This window comes from Diceros bicornis, chromosome 31 (assembly GCF_020826845.1).
Source record: "Diceros bicornis minor isolate mBicDic1 chromosome 31, mDicBic1.mat.cur, whole genome shotgun sequence".
Classification (NCBI taxonomy): Eukaryota; Metazoa; Chordata; class Mammalia; order Perissodactyla; family Rhinocerotidae; genus Diceros; species Diceros bicornis.
The window spans coordinates 11227259-11233606 of NC_080770.1; positions in this window are offsets into that span (position 1 = coordinate 11227259).

The window sequence follows — 6348 nt, forward strand, 5'->3', positions numbered from 1 at the left end:
CCTGGGTTGGCAGTCTGCGGGACTAAGAGGCGGGGAAAGGAAGCGTTGAAACTTTAACCTGCTCAGCTTCCGGGAGCTGCTGTTCGGATCCCGCGACCGATACAGGAAGTCGCCGGAGGTGGGGGATGCGCGCGCAGACGCTCGCACGCCGCAACTACAAGCCCCAGCGTGCACTGCGAAGGCTCTGGTCGGGTTTGGGAAGCGTTTTGGGGGCCTTGGTGGGGTCGGAGGTCTTATAACCGCAAGTCGTGCTCGTCCCGGGAGACTTGCCCATTGCAATTTCTTCTTCCAGCTTTCTGTTGCATACAGGATAACATCTTTCCCACGTCTGCCATTTTTGAGAAGTAAAACGCTCTGTAGATCGCGCCGGAGTTTTTATTTACGTAGAGCCCTCTGTCATCTCTTGGACGACAGCAACCTGTGTCCCATCTATACTGGCCCTGAGTGTACCCTTTGCAGCGGTGGTTCTCATTCGGGTGCGATTTTGCCGCACCATTTGGCAATGTATGAATACGTTTTAGGTTTCTTTTGGGGGAGGGCGGGGTGTTACTGGCATCTGGGTAGAGGCTAGCCATGCTGCTCAACACCCTATAGGGCACAGGACAGCCCCCAGGGCAAAGAATTATCCAGCCCAGCATGCCAGTATGGCCACTGTTGAGAAACTCTGCTTTAGACAGTCACTTTCCACTGTGAGTCAGGGCTGCCATCACTTGTAGAATAAGGCAGTTAAATCTCCGAGAGAGATTTGTACACCCATGCTCATTGCAGCGTTATTCACAATAGCCAAGAGGTGGAAACAACCTAAATGTCCATCAGTATGTGAGTGGACAAAGAAAATGTGGCATATACATACAATCAAATATCATTCAGCCTTTTAAAAGAAAGAAATCATGTCATCTGCTACAATATGGATGAACCTTCAGGATATTATGCTAAGTGAAATAAGCCAGTCACAAAAAGAGAAATACTGCATGGTTCTGCTTACATGAGGTCTCTAATGCAGTCAAACTCTTAGAAACAGGAAGTAGAGTAGTGGTTGTCAGGGGCTGGGGAGAGGAGGGAAAAGGGGAGTTGTTCAGCAGATACAGAGTTTCAGTTTTGCAAGATGAAAAAGTTCTAGAGGGGCTGGCCCCATGGCCTAGTGGTTAAGTTTGGCAGGCTCCACTTCAGTGGCTTGGGTTCAGTTCCCAGACCTACATGGCTCAGCAGCAGCCGTGCTGTGGCGGTGACCCAGATACAAAATAGAGGAAGACTGGGACAGATGTTAGCTCATGGCAAATCTTCCTCAGCAAAAAAAAAAAAAATGTTCTAGAGATCCATTGCACAAGGATGTGCTTACAGGTAACATACTGTAATGTACTTAAAAATGGTTAAGATGGTAAATTTTATGTTACGTGTTATGTTTTAACCACAATTTAAAAGAAAAAAAAGTTAAGCTGGATCATCTTTGCAGTTCCTCCGTTTCTGCGGCATTGCTTTATTCTGAACCTTCTACCCCTTGTGATGAAATGTACTCAGTTCTGGTCTAGTTCCACTGTCTCCTTTCTCAGGAGAACAATAGCTACACCCCCACCCAGATTCTTTTTTGGCTCTCATGTCTCTCTTACTTGAAGGACATCTCTGAAGGAGATGTCCTGTACTGCCACAGTTTCAACCCCTAAATCACGTTAAAGCGAAGTTAGGGGTGTGAACAGGAAAGGAAAGTGCTGAACGCAGGAGAGAAGTCTTGCTGTACTCTGCCCAGCTCTAGGGCCTGTGTCTACCCTGGAACACTGACCTAGTGGAGTTAAACCTAAGAAGAAACAACCAGGATAGGAAGAGCTGAACCTTATCTCCAAGCTACCACTTCCTGAACGCGCACTCTATGACAGTCCTCCTTCTGAGCGCTTTTCCATGCCTTATCTCCTCACAGCAAGCTATAAAGTTTTATCTCTATTTTAACTGATGAAAAGAGAGGACAAGTAACCTGTCAAGATACCATAGCTAAAGAACTAGAATCAAACCTCACATCTCGGGGCCAGCCCAGTAGCATAGTGGTTAAGTTCATACACTGTGCTTTGGTGGCACAAGGTTCGCAGGTTCAGATCCCAGGCACAGACATACACACCACTCATCAAGCCATGCTATGGTGACGTCCCACATACAAAATGGAGGAAGATTGGCACAGATGTTAGCTCGGGGCCAATCTTCCTCACCAAAAAAAAAAAAAAAAACCTCACGTGTCTGGAAGAGCTTGCCTTCTCCTTACAAAGAATAATTTAAGAGATGTGAGAAAAGAGATTTATTTAACTGCCTTCAAATAACAGAAAGCCTATCCCACAAAAAAATGAATTAATTAGACTTTCTCCTGGGTTTTACCCGAATTGTCAGCCCATATCTCCAACTCTGCATGTGTATAACAACAACTTCCCCTGCAAAATCAGCTGCCCCTCTTAATTCAATTTCAATAACTTTTGCATGCCCACTGTGTCCCAGACACTGTGCTGAGAACACAGCAGTGAGCCTACCACAGGTGACCCTGCCCTCATGGAGTTTACAGTCCATGTTGGGATATTGGAGATGGATTTCTGACAGTGAAATGGAGCAGAAGAAGTCACAGGTAGAGATTAGCATAAAGAAGCCTGTGATGGAATGTTCTGGAAAGCAGTGAGCCCTCCAGTGCCAGGCCCTTTGTAGACAAAAGTGAGGTCCGAAATGTGGATTCCCTGTGAGATTAGAAAACCCTCCTAACATCTGCCCAAGAGGAGAAACTGGGAGCTCTAGGTCTGTAGAGCAAAGAGAGATAAAGTCCAGAGTCCTACCGTAGACTTCAAATAGTTTTGTTCTAGCATCCAATAAGAAAATCTTAAAGCCTACGTACACATTTTTTAAATTGCCCTTTAAATTCTTTCCCTCATTTAAATGGTCGCAAAGGATGTAATTTTCAGCGTGTTGTAAATCGTGACATTCTGAAATAAAACTCTTTCATCACTCTTTTAAATGTGTTCAATACACTCAAAATCCCATAGCAATTTTGTGTGTGTGTGTGAGGAAGATCAGCCCTGAGCTAACATTCATGCCAATCCTCCGCTTTTTGCTGAGGAAGACTGGCCCTGAGCTAACATCAATTGTCAATCCTCCTCCTTTTTTTTTTTTTTCTCTTTTTCTCCCCAAAGCCCCAGTAGATAGTTGTACATCATAGTTGCACATCCTTCTAGTTGCTGTATGTGGACGGTGGCCTCAGCATGGCCTGACAAGTGGCGCGTAGGTGCGCGACCGGGATCTGAACCGGGGCCGCTGGTAGCGGAGTGCGCGCACTTAACTGCTAAGCCACAGGGGCCCCCCATAGCAATTTAGTATCCATCATGATCCATTTTTTTGTATATCTTTTTTCCCCATTTTTATTGAGGTATAATTGAGAAATAAAAATTGTATATATTTAAGGTGTACGACATGATGTTTTGATATACTTACACATTGTGAAATAATCGTCACAACCAAGCTAATTAACATATGCATCACATAGTTAACCATTTTCTTTCTTCTTTTCTTTCTTTCTTTCTTTCTTTCTTTCTTTCTTTCTTTCTTTCTTTCTTTCTTTCTTTCTTTCTTTCTTTCTTTCTTTCTTTCTTTCTTTCTTTCTTTCTTTCTGATGAGGACACTTAAGATCTACCCTCTTAGCAAATTTCAAGTATATAATACGGTATTGCTAACTATATTACATGGCTGTACATTAGATCTCCAGAACTTATGCATCTTGCATGACTGAAACTGTACAACTTGACCAACATCTCCCCCTTTCCCCCTCCACAGCCCCTGGAAACCACCATTCTACTCTCTACTTCTATGAGTTTGACTATTTAGATTCCATATATAAGTGAGATCATGCAATATTTGTCTTTCTGTGTCTTTCACTTAGTATAGTGTCCTCCAGGTTCATCCATGTTGTCACAAATGTCCAGATTTCCTTCTTTTATAAGGCTAAATAATATTCCATTCTGTATACATGCCACATTTTCTTTATCCATTCACCCATCAACAGACATTTAGGTTGTTTCCATATCTTGGCTATTGTGAATAATGCTAGAATGGACATGGGAGTGCAGATATCTCTGAAATAATAACTTCATTTCCTTTGGCTATAGACCCACAAACGGGATTGCTGGATCATAGTTAGACCTATTTTTAATTTTTTGAGGAATCTCCATACTGTTTTCAATAGTGGGTGTACCAATTTACATTCCCACCAACAGTGCATCAGGGTTCCCTTTTCTCCATATCCTCACCAGCACTTGTTATCCTTTGTGTTTTTTGTAATAGCCATTCTAAAGGTGCAACATGAGGTTTGGATTTGTATTTTCCTGATAATTAGTGATGTTGAGCATCTTTTCATATGCTTGTTGGCCATTTGTATATCTTCTTTGAAGAAATGTCTATTCAAGGCCTCGGCCCATTTTTTAATCAGGCTATTTTGTTGTTGTTCTTATTGAATTGTAGGAGTTCTTTATATAATTTGGATATTAACTCCTTATCAGATATATGGTTTGCAAATATTTTCTCTCATTATATAGGTTGCTTTTCATTCTGTTGATTGTTTTCTTTGCAGTGCAGAAGTTTTAAAGTTTGATGTAGTCCCATTTGTCTATTTTTGCTTCTGTTACCTGTGCTTTTAGTGTCATATCCAAGAAATCAATGCCAAGACCTATATCAAGGAGATTTTCCCCTGTTTTATTCTAGGAGCTTTACAGTTTCAGATCTTATATTTAAGTCTTTAATCCATTTTGAGTTAATTTTTATGAGTGGTGTAAAATAGGGGCCCAGTTTCATTCTTTCGCATGTGTCTGTCCGGTTTTCCCAACACCGTTTATTGAAGAGATTAGCCTTTCTCCATTGTGTATTTTTGGTGCCCTTGTCAAAGATTAGTTGACCATATATGTGTGTGGGTTTATTTCTGGATTCTCTATTCTGTTCCATTGGTCTGTATGTCTGTTTTTATGCCAGTACCGTACGTTTTGATTACTATGTCTCTGTAATATATTTTGAAATCAGTAAGTATGAGGCCTCCAGCTTTGTTCCTCTTGCTCAAGATTGCTTTGGGCTATTTGGTCTTTTGTGGTTCCACATGAATTTTAGGATTGTTTTTTCTATTTCTGAATGCCATTGGGATTTAGTAGGGATTGCATTGAATCTGTAGATCACTTTGGGTAAGATGGACATTTTAACAATATTAAGTTTCCAATCCATGAGCACAGGATGTCTTTCATTTGTTTGTGTCTTCTTTATTTCCTGTCATGAATGTTTTATAATTTTCAACGTACAAGTCTTTCACTTCTTGGTTAAGTTTATTCCAAAGTATTTTATTCTTTTTGTTGCTGTTGTGAATAGTATTGTTTTCTTAATTTGTTTTTCAGATAGTTCGTTGTTTGTGTACAGGAATGTGACTGATTTTTGTGTGGTGATTTTACATCCTGCAACTTTACTGAATTTGTTTATTGCTTCTAACAGTTTTTTGTTGTTGTTGTCCAGTCTCTAGGGTTTTCTACATATATGATCATGTCATTTGCAAACAGAGATGATTTTGCTTCTTCCTTTCTGATTTGGATGCCTTATGTTTCTTTTTCTTGTCTAATTGCTCTGGATAGGACTTCCAGTACCATGTTGAAAAGAAGTGGCAAAAGTGGACATCATTGCCTTATACTGAATCTTAGAGGGAAAGCTTTCAGTTTTTCCCCACTTATTATGATGTTAGGTGTGAGCTTTTCATATATTGCCTTCATTTTTTCTTTCAGTACTTTGAAAATATTATCCCACTCTCTCCTGGCCTGCAAAGTTTCTGCTGAGAAATCCACTGATAGCTTTATGGGGGTTCCCTTGTATGGGATGAGTCACTTTTCTCTTGCTGCTTTCAAAATTCATTTTTTATCCTTCACTTTTGACAATGTGATTATAATGTATCTTAGTGTAGTCTTCTTTGAGCTGATCCTATTGGGATTCTTTGAACTTCATGAATCTAGATGTCCATTCCCCTCCCAAGATTTGGGAAACTTTCAGGCATTATTTCTTTACATAAGCTTTCTGCACCTTTCTCTTATCTCCTTCTGTGATTCCTATAATGCATATATTGATTCTCTTTATGAAGTCCCATAAATACCATATGTTTTCTTCATTCTTTTCTTTCTTTTTTCTGCTCTGATTGATTAATTTCAAATGACTTGTCTTTGAGTTCACAGATTCTTTCTTCTGTTTGATTGAGTCTATTGTTGAAGCTCTTTATTGAATTTTTAATTTCATTCATTTTATTCTTTAGCTCCAGAATTTCTGTTTGGTTCATTTTTATGATTTCTCTCTCTCTTCTGAACTTCTCTTTTT